Source organism: Macaca nemestrina, chromosome 2 (genome assembly GCF_043159975.1).
Source record: "Macaca nemestrina isolate mMacNem1 chromosome 2, mMacNem.hap1, whole genome shotgun sequence".
Lineage (NCBI taxonomy): Eukaryota > Metazoa > Chordata > Mammalia > Primates > Cercopithecidae > Macaca > Macaca nemestrina.
In genome coordinates, this window is record NC_092126.1 from 40142359 (window position 1) to 40155666 (window position 13308).

General features: G+C 37.1%; 1 long non-coding RNA gene across 2 annotated transcripts in view; it reads right to left on the minus strand.

Annotated features, from left to right (window-relative positions):
* The window catches only part of LOC105469927 (uncharacterized), an 86922-nt gene extending 74266 nt beyond the window's left edge, over positions 1–12656 (minus strand). For both annotated transcript variants that reach the window (XR_011619342.1, XR_011619341.1), the window contains exon 1: positions 12609–12656. This is a non-coding gene — a long non-coding RNA (uncharacterized lncRNA). The remainder of the gene's footprint in view (positions 1–12608) is intronic.
* Between the last annotated feature and the right edge of the window lie 652 nt (positions 12657–13308).

Here is a 13308-nt window from a genome sequence, read left to right on the forward strand (position 1 = left end):
TTTGTTTTTATGAGCAAAAGATCATCATGACCTAAGTGGGCATCTTTGGGAGAACTCTTAAGTAAATCATGTATACCCATACTAAGGGCAGCCCTTGAAAAGAATGAAATATGTCTCATTCTTTACTGACCTAAAAAGTCCTTCAAAATATATTGTAAAGTGAAAAACAGCAAGCTATGTAATAACATGCCAAGTATGATTCACATGTGTGCAAAAACACAGAATATTCTCTCTGAGTGTGTATAAATTGTTAGAAAATGGGCTGGAAGGATATACATCGACATCTAAAGTGTGGCTGTTTTCAAGAATGAATGTTAGACTGGGGGTGGAAGTGAAAAATTTGGTGAAGCAAAACTTTTACATTTTACTGTCCTTTGAATTATTTTTCAATTAGTACGAATATATATATTTAGAAAAATAGATTTTCCTTCTCTCTGCCATATGTGAACACTGCACTAGTATTCCTAAGTGATGAATCTTGTTCATGCTATGTGCTAAGGCCCATTCTCAGCTTTATTCACTGTGATGCTTTTTGATAGGGTTCTGTTCTGTTTCTAATTCATCCTTCTTTGGTGTTCTTTTGTCATTTTTGTACATATCTCTGAGGATATGAGTCCACCAAAGGCAACAGGAGAGGCCTTAAGAATGCCTTTCACTACTTGTCACTGGTTTTTTTCACTGCAGCTGTGTAGAACACTAAGAAGAGCTTCAGTTTAGACCCTGCAGGCCCATCTCAGGCCATGAGACTACACCCTAACTGGGAGAAATAAATGTCACTGTCAAGTTCAAATGAAAATGCATCTTTTTTGTAGGAAAATGTGTAGCTACACACATTTTATGGTCAAAGACTGCCTTTTTCATGTTTGATTTTTCAAAATCTCACAAGGGTGAACAAAAAATGTTCTTTTTATTTATCATCTCTCCATGCTTCCTCATTAAAATAAAGAGAAGCTAACATTATAACAGTGTTGATTAATTACTGATATGAAGCATTTAAATGTGTCCCCATTTCTTCGTCTAGGAACACTTGGAAAGAGGTGACAGGTATTCGGGACAGTGCAGAGTGTCGTGAACTGTGGGACTGCCTTTCTTTTCTTGTAAGCAGACAGGAGAGCTTGCTACTAATTTTACTTCAAAAACTGTTTGCTTCCAAATTCTCCAACTGGCCAACACAGATGTGTTTGCCTGAAGGTCTCCATTGCCTATTTCACTCTCTATGTTTTAGAGAATGCAGAAAAGTATGAGTCTCCACTTTACTTAACTGTATCAATCAAATTATAGTAATCCCTATAAATAATTCGAGTATTTGGAGTATCTATAATATTCAGTTGTCACCAGTGAGAGAAGCAGCAGAAAGAAAATAGACAAATACATGAAAGTAAAATTACTTATTCTTTTTGGCTTCTCAAAGTTAGAGAAAGACCAACTGCAAGAACTGGAGAAATACATGTAGTCAAGTGCTCTAAGGGATACACAATTCTCTCTTCCTCCCTCCCCACTCCCCACCTCTTTTCTCTCCCTCCCTCATTCCTCCCTGCCTTCCTCTACCTCAGAAAGTAATCTCATCCTTTCGTCACATATTATTGAAATCCCAGTTCTCTAAAAAACTCTCATTTTTGCCCAGACTGAGAGCATGTCATTTGGAAGTGATGTGCAAGGCAAGAGATAACCAGGTAGAACTCAGCGATTCGCCACAGAAAATGGTTCCATGTTTGGCCGTAATGCTATCAGAGTCTGTCCCTCAATAGCTCTTTACTGCTCTGAGCTCAGAATCTGCTGATTCAAGACTTTGCCTGCATGGGGAGGCGTGAGGGTGGGAGAGAAAGGGAAGCCTAGCAGTGCAGGAAGAGTTAGGAAGAAATATTAATAGTTCTTCCAGAACACATAAGGGGATTTTTTTTTTTAACATAGAAATAGTGCCCCCTCCCCTTCTTTGCCTCTCTCTACCTCTCGTTCTGTGTCTTCATTTCATGCTGTGGTTGTGTTGATTGGGAGAAAAGAATCTTCTCAGCTAGCTGCTTAGTACCAAGCAGATGCACTCAGTTGAAAATGGTTAGCGGTTAGGGGTTAGCCAAACACAGGCAGCAGATGTGATAAAGCTAAGTACGGATGTTTGGGTGGTGCGGTAATGGGAATTCAAAAAATGAAAGACTTCAAATCACCAAAAGCACATTGGAGCACACATACATTTCCATTTGTATAGGTTCCAGAGAGAATCAGCACACACCCCAAATGGGCAGACAAAATAGAAACATCTAGGAATAAGTTAGATATGATTCTATTTCATTAATAATTCATCTTTCAGTTCTAATAATTTCATACAAATTCAGAGAGAGATACCAAACTTTCATTGTCTTTGGACCCTATGGATTTTAAATGGTTATATTTTTGTTTAGCAATTATCCTCTTGTTTTAATGGTGGCTCTTAAACTTTTCCTTTATTTGAATCCAAAAGTATTTTAAATTCATTGAATAAATAAGTTATCACTTTTCAAAACTTTTGTTCTAGTATTGGCTTTCTAACTTTCCCTTGTGCTTAAATCATGGAGTTTTAGTCATGAACACATTCATGTCCTCATTTATCAATAATGATCTTGAAAGTATAAAGGAAGCTCCATCAGAGTGAGGTAATAAATTCACAAATTATATTTATGTTTCCACATATTTTAAAGTGCCTCATTTCACATCAGGAGGCCAGACTCTTCAATATTATTCTGTGATGATGTCTTCAATCAAAAGAAGGCATTAATTAAGGAAACTGATAAGGAGCTTTGTGGATCAAAGTGAACATAAAGGCATAAGCCATTAATGTTTACACTTTTATTTATTTCTATTTAGTTGATCTTAGTTATTTAGTTATGCAAATAATTTATCTACTATTTTGGAGAGTGAGAAAGGGAAGGAGAGAGTCCAGTCTTCATTGTTTCCCCATCTAATAAATCAACTTGATCTTAATGTTGAACTGCTTTTCATCTGGCTCTTATCTTTCCTTCCTATTCAGTCATGCCAGCACTTAGTAGCCTCCAGTACTCTTTCTTTTTTCTTACAACCTCAAACCTAATGCCAAGCCACATCTACACTTAAGCTCCCTTGACACATGCACATATATGCTGTGGCTAATAATAAATTACATGTATAGGGGAACTGGAATTGTGTCTGTGAATGAGAAAAAAATCTGTAAGTAACTTTATCCATCATCTTTACTCTTTAACTCCTGAAAATACTCTTGTATTTTGATGTGTGATTTTCACTATCACCATCTATTACTGTCAACCAGTAATGATGGTTGCAAGCAAGGTGCTTGAATTTATACTCGTGCGAATGGCAGAGAATTTCCATTTCTTACCTGGATTGATGCTCCAGGTAATTATTACAAAATCTGACAAAAATGGGTGATCTCATTTAAGCTAATCAATTAAAAGGTAAAACAAAAAAAGAAGCCTAATTTATAAATTCACTGGTACAACACCTTATCTATCTATAATTATTAAGAAATTTTCAAAATTATTGAATCAATAATTTCAGTATCAAATTTATTTTACTTTATATTTATTTTACTTTACATTTATTTTACTTCAACTGTTTTAATAAAATAGAGATCTACAATATCTTACATGCCTCTGCTTTTCTAAAATAGAGAAAAGTGAACATAAAAACTTCTAAAACACTCAAAATTGCTATTAGTATCATTAATTATTACAATTTTATTTTCCAAAAAAAACTAAAAAGAAAAGAAAATATGGGTGCACTGAAAATTTCTCATGGACTAAGTCTATGCCAAGTCCTGTGCTAAGGCCACTTTTTCATAAGTGCCTTAAGAATAAGATAACCAGCCCTATACACTAGGAACTCCTAAATGACTTGGATCCTGTGCTAAGATCTTCAGCAGTGTCCATATGTAGGACAAATCAAAAGACTTTCACCACCACTATCATTATCATCATTACCACCATTATCACCATTATCACCATTATCACCATCATCATAGCTGGCATTTATTCCAGATAGTTAACATTATCTCATTCAATCTTCACAGCATCAATAGGAGGTCTGCAGTATTATTTTGCAGAAGAGGCAACTGAAGTTTAAAGGGGTTTTATAATGTCCACAAGGCCATACAGCTGGGACATTATGGAAAGCCTATACTCATTATCATTAAGCCAAACTTACCCGGTCCTACAAATCTACAGAGTTTTATCCCTGTGGTGTCTGATATTCCCTGAGATAGACCCCTGACACCAGCATTTACGTCCACTTGCACATTCACTTTCACGACCTTTCAAATTCCTCACCTCCCAGTTTCACACCTACCTCCTATTCAAATCAGCCCCACTGCATAACTGGCCACAAACGCATCCCACCAATATGAATGTGCCCTGGGTTATAACATCTCCTTCCACTGCTCTACCCTCCAGCCTTCTCAACTTTCCTACTTCCCCACTCCCATGAAACCCTTTTCTCCCTCTCCATCCTTCTATGCCTCTCCCTGACCTCCACTCACCGGACTCACTATCAGTTCATCTGACTTCTTCAACTTCATGAGCCCCTTCTGGAAAACTTATCCTTGATTCTTGGGTTGACTATTTTTAACATGGCCTTCAGCCACTCCAGCTTCTCAGACTTCCTCCCTCACAAACTGCTGTTCACAGCTCTCTTCCCTTCTCCCGTTCCATGTGATGCTTCTGAATACAAAGTCAACCTAGACTTGCATAAGAGTAAGATGCAGTCAAGAAACACCAGCCACTGTTTCCTAATATGTGATGCTTGGCAAAACCTTTGTTCATTTTCCTACTTCCCAAAGATAACATTCTAAGACTCTTGTTTTCCTGGGCCCACATTTCAGGAACTCTACAACAGGAGTATACAGAACCCTAAATCCTACTTTGAGGCTATTCAAGTTGCACTAAGTCACTTTTTGTTTTCATCCCTCAACACCTGTGGTTGTCCACATTCATTCTCTTATCTTTCTTCCATCTCTAAGAAAAAGAGATAGTCTCTTTATTATCATTTGAACTCTCACATCTCTGTTCTGCCGCCCAAATACATCCTCCCCTTCAAGAACTTTGCTCTTCATTTATTATTTCCAGCCTCTCTTTGCAGGGTCCTTTTCTTCCAAGACACGCAGATGTCCTCAATCCTGGAGAACAGTGCTTTACTTTTTCTCTGCTCATCCCTCTAATGACCACTCTCATTCTCTTTTTTTTCACTGCCATAGTTTTTGAATGAATGATTTTCTACCATGTGACTTTTATTCTCATCAGTCTCCAGAAATGGATTGCTTCTCTAAGACTCCAGTAAGGGTCCCTTCTCAAATTCAGTGACCTTTTCTCTGCATCATTTTCCTTATCTTTCTGAAATAACACATTTTGTTTTCCACACCATTTTTCTTACAACTCCCTCTTTTAGTTTTCCATTATGTTTGAATTCCTTCTATTTCTCTACATAGTTTTCTGTTTCTTTTACCGGTCCTGCTTCATCTTCCCACTCACTGTCCCTATACATAGGTCTTTAATGACCACAGTCTTTTTCTTGGATTAATTCACTCTTATTGTTTCAGTTATACTGATAAAAGAAATCCTCCTCCTCCCTTGACAGTGCACCTAAAACCAGTCCCATTTCTTCCACTAGCCACAGGACAGCTCCTTAAATGTTCTCTCACAGCTCAAACTGATACACCAAAGTGTTGTTTTGCACAACAGTACACACACACACACACACACACACACACACACAGAATAAAGTCTCCATTCCTCAGCACTGTGCCCTGTTGTCATTAAGTATTGTTACTACCTTTGAAAAATACCTGTCACACATCCCCCTCACCCTATTCCCAGACTAGCTCAGGCCATCAGCATGTTGTGATTTTGTAACATCTTCTTAACTATATTCCTCTCTGATTTACTGTCCAGCTAAACCTTTCCATTATAGAACAGTTTATTTTACTAACAAAGTCATTCATATTATTTTAGAAGTTTATAAAATAAAGGTTTTTAAAAAATCTGACTTATAAACCCATCATTAGATATAACCTCTAGTAACATTTCAATGTATTATCAGCTTTTCATATACAACTTTTCAATATTTTATAAATGGCATCATACGTTGTGTTTAAAACTTAAACATATATCATGAATATGTTCAATGTCAAGAAGAACGCTTCTTCATCATCACATCGTTGGATAAAATTTACGTAACCATTGGCAAACATTCAACTTGTTTTCAGTATTTGGATTTATAAACAGTACTGTGAAACACATTCTTGAAGCTAAATTTCATATACACACTTTTATTTAAGCAAAATTTTTGAGTCAGAATGGGTATTTTTAAGGCTTTTGACATAAATTGCAAAATTGCTCGTCAGAAAGGTTATAACAATTTGGAATCCCACTGCATGAAAAATGTCTGCTTTCTTGGACCTCATGCACACTGAGTACCATTTTTTAAAAATCTATCCCAGGTGAGTGAAATGGTAAATTGAAGTAGAATCTCTTTTTATATGTTTGTTAGCCATTTGGAGTCAAACATACTAGGAAAAAAACAAACAAAAAATAATTGTGTGCCTATAGTTCACGTGGAAAGGAGGAAAGGAGGGTAGAGAGAAGGCTAGGCAGCTAAAACAGAACTATAGTCCTCATACAACACAGGGTTCAGAACTACTCTAATCCCCATCAGCTCTTAATACTTAGAATATTTAAATATCTCCACTAGAGATCTCCCCTCTTCCTCCCTTTGCCAACCCAAGTAAATAACAGCATCTAATGTTTTGAGGTAGAATACGGAGAGGCAGCACACATGTATGTTTCTTCATTGCTTCTATTAGCTTCAAAGCACCCTTTAAAACGTGCCATTTCAATGAGAGTTATACAGCTGTCAGCTCACCGTCTCCTCTAGCTTCCGCACAACAAAAGTGAGATCTCCAGCCACATGCTCATTATAGAATTCCACTCCAACTAAACAAGTTGGATACACTATGAAGCTCACTGAGCAGGGTTTGACTGGTATGGAAATGTATCTGCCTTTGATCCTGGCAAAATGTGTTGGTTGGAAATTTGGGATCTGTCAGAAAAGGAGGTAGTTTTAAATGAAGGTGAGGTGAGGTGAGATTTCAAGATATGATTTGGGGAAGACGGAGAAGAATTATCAGTGTGAAGCCACGAGAAAGGCTTGGATACACTGTAAAGAAAGAGTAGTCATTATTACCCAAAGCATTTATACCACACCACTGTAGATATATTCAGCTTTGGATGGGGTTTCTTATTATAATTGAAGGTTTAAATTCTACCTTCTCCCTCACAGCCAGATTAGGGAGATGTTCTTAATCCTCTCTCCTAGGGGTTGCCAAAAATGATCAGGGATTTGAAATATGACACAGCACACTGACAGAGCTATAGAAGAAGAGTTTCAACAATTTTTGTTTTTCTGAAATCTAGGATAACGACTTTTCCTTTCATCTGTAATTTCACTTAAAACTAAAATTTTAAAATTAGATCACATAAATTCTCTCAAATGTTTAGATATGTTTCCATTTGGTCATCCTGAGCTTTTCAATTCTAGAATCTCAAGCCCAGAAAGGAAAGTCATTTGGCCCTGACTCCTCCTTCTACAGTTAAGGGAATGAGAAGTCCCAAAACGTGAGAATGCACTCAGGTTCCCTCTGCAACCATGTAGGGGAGTAAGAACTAGAATCCTGGCTTTGGAATCCGGAACCAGTGTTCTTTAGGACACAACCAATTTCCTGTCATAACATTCCAGGGAAGACTCCTTCCTTTGTGGGTCTGAGATTGGAAAGCAAACCAGAAATAAATTTCATGGATTCAGGGGCAGATTCTTTTGTAAAGAGCGTCAGCTCTCTGTGGTCTCCCTTCCACTACATTCACCCCAGGCTCCTCATTTTCCTTATCATTCCCTTCAGAGGACTAAACCTGAATCTGCTTGACTTGTAAATTAAATATCTGGAGTTGGAGTGACTGTTCCCCTTAATGACTATTATTTGATTATCTTCATAACTTTACTTGTAATGCTTAAATTATTTTTAGCACTTTTAGCTCATATGTGATTAATCTTTAATGATAATTTGACAGTTTACTGACACATTTCTAAATGATCTGTAATTAATTTTAAAGCATAACTCATTTTTTTCTAATTTCACACTTGCATTTATTTCATTATATGTGTTGGATTAAATATAGTAATGTTCCATTTGATCAAAACATATATTTTAAGTCTCACATTGCTGAAATGAAGTAGGGAATTTTGACAACATACAATTACATTTTTCAAAATTTCTGAACATAAAATTTATATAAACCCTCATCCTCCAAATATATTTATTACATTCAATGCAAAAATTAAAAATCAGAAACTCGGAGCCTAACAAAAATTCAATTCAATCCTGAGACTAAGAACTAGGTCCTGTAGCTCTCAGTCCAATTCTCTCTCTTCCCTGTCACTCGCTTCATTTTTTATACAGCTACTACCCTAAAAGTTATTGCAAAGTGAAATACACTTTATCGAGGGTATAAGCTGCTAGGGACTGGGGCAAGCAGCAAGAAGAGCAAGAGAGATTTAAAACAGCAACTTTGGAGAGAAGCAATAAATATTATCAAGAACTAAGTCAGGGGTCAAGAGCAAGATTCCAGAGAGGGCTGACATGATGTCATCATTAAAATGTCACCCCAGGCGCGGTGGCTCACGTCTGTAATCACAGCAGTTTGGGAAGCCGAGGCAGGTAGATCACCTGAGACCAGGAGTTAGAGACCAGCCTGGACAATATGGTAAAAGCCCGTCAATACCAAAAATACAAAAATTAGTCAGGTGTGGCAATGCACACCTGTAATCCCAGCAACTCGGGAGGTTGAGACACAAGAATCCCTTGAACCAGGAGGCGGAGGCTGCAGTGAGCTGAGATGCACCACTGCACTCGAGCCTGGGACAGAGTGGGACTCTGTCTCAAAAATAAATAAATAAATAAATAAATAAATAAATAAATAAATAAATAAAATGTCATCTAGAGAAGGTCAAACCCACTGGGAGGAAGTTCACCTTCTTTTTGCCGTGGAATGCCTCTTGTTCCCTCTGCACAATAAACCCTCCTGGTGCCTGCCATTCCCATCTTTTGCAGCTGTTTCTTCCATGTATTTTTGGAATATGGTTTGTTTTTGATGTGATTTTGCAGGCTCTGCATTTTTCAGGAACTCTTTCACAATTTCTAGTGTACCAAAGAATCTTCTTACATTTTCCAGTATGGTTATCAAAAGACACTCTACTAACATGTAATTTAATACAAAGATGTGTTCTCAAACAAGATTCACTAAATATTTGGTGAAATGCCACATTATGACAGCCAGTAACCTCAACAAATGGAGAAAATGTTACACAAGAAAGCATAATTACTAGAAGTAGCGTAACAGTAAACAACTTCAATTAACTACCTCAAAAACATATTAAAAATATAGTATGTGCATGTATACATATATACATGTGCAGTAATCATTTAGAGATCACAGATATTAAAAACTAGATTGTTGAAGTCATAAATTCAATAGATGCCTACAAAGCAAAATGCACTTGGGAGAAGAACGATTAACAAGCTGGAAGTTTAAGTCAAGGAATCTTACCAGAATGAAGCAAAAATGAATAAATACATGAGTATGACAGCTAAATGAAGACGCAAGGCCAAAAGTTCTATCATCTGATTAAAAAGAGTTCAAGAAAAGAAAATAAAGAAAATGTAAGGGAGTAAATTCATGAACACATAGATAAAATTTCCAAACACTGAGAAAAAAAAATTAGCCCTTTTGATTAAACGGGCTTAGCAAGTATCGAGTAGAATAAAGATCCAACATGCACATACATGCACATACACACTTATTTACATCACAGCAACATTTCAGGACACCAAAGGAAAAAGAGAAGATTCTAAAATCTTTTATGGGAAATAAAAGAGTATATACAAAGGGACAAGAATAAAAGAGGAAGCAGAACATACTAGTTACAAGCTGGAGTGCATGGATTTGAAATCTGACTCTATCATTTGCAAACTATGTGACTTCAGACAAGGTATTTATCCTCTTGCATCTTCATTTTTCTCATTTATATAATTGGATGGTAATAATAGTAACTTCCATAATCTCATAGCTAAAGGAAAAAATGAGTTAATACTTAGAAGCACATAGGACAATGTCTGGCACATAGTGTATTCTATATGTTTTTTAAATAAAATTAAAATCAGACTTTTCATCAGTCATACTGGATGGAGGGAGACAATAAATTAATAACTTTGAAGTTCTGAAGGAAAATACTTCTGAATATAGAATGCTGTATTAAGCTAAACTGTCATTCAAGTGTGAAGGCAAAATAAATACATCTTCAATTTTGGTCAATTCTTGACCTTCAAAACTTCAAGGACTCCCAAAGTTTACCATCCACAGGCTGTTTGTGATAAAAAGTACTCCATCAGGAAGAATACACTGTAATAATATAGGACCTGGAACATCATAAAGCCAACACCCAAAGAGGTCAAACAATGTTCTAATAATCATGTAACTATTAAATGTAGGAGTTAGGATTGAATCCATATGTCTTGACTAGGGCCCAGTAATTTTTTCTCATGTTTCCATAACAGGAATTCACAAATAACTGGGTATATTCAGGTCTCAAGTTGCTTCCATGACAGCGAGATCCTACTGCTGTAGAACTGTACACATATGAATACAACAAACCCCACGTGGCTTTGGAATTTTAAAACTAGTTGTGCTCAGTGATAACGGGGATGTTTAATCAAGAAAACATTCACTGTCAGCCTTAATGATATCAACATCCTCATTTTCCTATATACTGGAGAGTATATAAATATAGTATTTCCAGGAAGCAGTTAAAGTATTCGTTGAATAACACAGTTTAAATTATCCTAGTTGCTCCTCCAAGCTCTGATAATTAGTCTTAGGTAAGCTTGACTAGAGTTATTGCCGTTGTTGCTTGGTTTGTTTGTTTTTTACTATTGGAAGGCATATTTGCTACTAATTTGCCTATAGTTACTTTAGGCAGTTTATTTAAAATCTCTACTCCTAGTTTGCTTAACTATTGATACCAATACCTATTTTGCTGGACTCCTGTGTGGATTTAACCATTTAAGCCAACACAGTAAAGTACAGAGAGAAATGATTGGCCTAGAATGGATGTCAGCCAAATAGCTGCTCCCTCCTATTCTCTCCCCTCATGCACAAAACAACACATGTGCAAAGAAATTTCAAGAAAGGAGGTTTTCTTCTCCTTTTTCCATTCTTTCTTGCCTCTGACTTCTTTACTTTAGCTTCTGGGATGTGGGGTTTTTTTCTTATAGGCATTAGTGAAAATTATTTTATTTAGAGGTATTTAAGGTCTTAATCCTTTCTCTTCACTCAGAATTTTCAAAATGTCTAGATGGCCTTTGAAGATAGAAAACAGCAAAGATGAGACATGAACTGAGAATCACATGCATAGATACAAGAATTAAATTAGGACAGTGAGGTCTGTTTCAACGTTAGTATTTTGAGTTCCAGATAAATGTAAACGTGCTTAGGCATTATAATATGTTCTGTTGGTCTCATATTACAAACTATTTCAAGATTATTCAGAGTAAAGAATCTCCACCCCCCCAGCACAGATATGAGACTGCTATTCAATATTCATATGAGAAATACATGTGGGACACCCTTGACTGCAGTCTCCACATAGGACAGTCACTGGGAAGTATCTGCCTGAGGAAGATCTTCTCCCGTGTGGCACAAATGCACATTCTATTAATAAACATTCTTTGCTTTAGAACCAAAGGGAAATTCTGGCTTGAAATTATTTTATAAAAGACAACGGTTACTGTGTGTTTCTTCTATGCCTGCATATGTCTAACATATTTTAAGGAAAATCTTTCTTTTTAAAAAATTCATCTATAGATTCGATGTGTTAAAGGACATTCCTTACGTTGTGCAAAGATTTGCTATCGTATTCCTCTTAAAACAACCTCCCTTAAAAATTTTAATTCATCTACAAAACCACTTTACTTGCCCTATTTGCTTTAGGTACAAGAATTGGGAAGCAAAGATGAGTGAGGGTCAGGCACGGTGGTTCGTGCCTGTAATCCTAGCACTTTGGAAGGTAGAGGTGCGAGGATCACTTGAGGCCAGGAGTTTGAGATCGGTCTGGATAACGTAATAGGATCCCATCTCTATAAAGAAAAAATAAAAATAAAAATAAAATTTGCCAGGTGTTGTGGTGCATGCCTATAGTCCTACCTACTCAGGAGGCTGACATGAGAGAATTGTTTGAGCCCAGGAGGTTAAGGCTACAGAGAGCCATGGTCACACCACAGCATGAGAGCCTGGGATGACAGTGAGACCCTGTCTCAATTTTAAAAAAATGAATGAAAGAAAGAGTTTTTGTTCAACACGGGTTCCATAATCTTACTATGCTGAGAAATATGTCAGCACAGAGCTTTCCCCATTCTCTCCCTTCTTCCCTTAATTATCTGTTCTTTTATCGCTCTCCACGAAAATGCAGGAGGCATTAGGAAAAGGTGCTAACTGTGGCTACTTAGACATCTTGGTGTCCATTTTAAGGATACATTTTCTTACCTTCGAAAGTGAAATTAAGGTGTTTTCACTTCTCCCTCTGCCTGAAAATTACATCCAAATACCAAGGAGAAAAAATAAGCAAGGAAACAAATGTTTCCATTGACAATTGAAGTATAACGGGGGGGGGGGGCGGGGGGAAGACAGACAGAGAGAGAGAGAGAGAGAGAGAGAAAGGAAAGCAGATGGGTAAGTAGTAAATTACTTAGAGGAATGAAAAAGGTAACAAGTGAGGAGGAAGCCCAGAAGGCTCAGTAAGTGTCAGATACTTCGGAAGACAAGGTAGAGGAGACCTGAAAACAGAAATTGTTTAGTCTGTATAAGAAACAGAAAGACCCGCCAAACTCGGCTCCTGTAGTTCCAGCCACTCGGGAGGCTGAGGCAGGAGAATGGCGTGAACCCGGAAGGCGAAGCTTGAAGTGAGCGGAGATGGCGCCACTGCACTACAGCCTGGGCGACAGAGCGAGACTCCGTTTCAGAAAAAAAAAAAAGAAAAGAAAAGAAAAGAAAGAAAGAAAAGAAAAGAAAAAGAAAGACCCAACAGACTCATATCAATTACATAGTCAAGTGATCAACTTTCCCACCTTTAGGGAATTGGAAGTATATTATCTGGAAAATTAGGACAAGAGAACTCCAGGCTTGGATCAGCTAGCATGGAGGAGGTAGGGGGTGAAATGCCAAACTACAGTGGAAGGGCCCATTA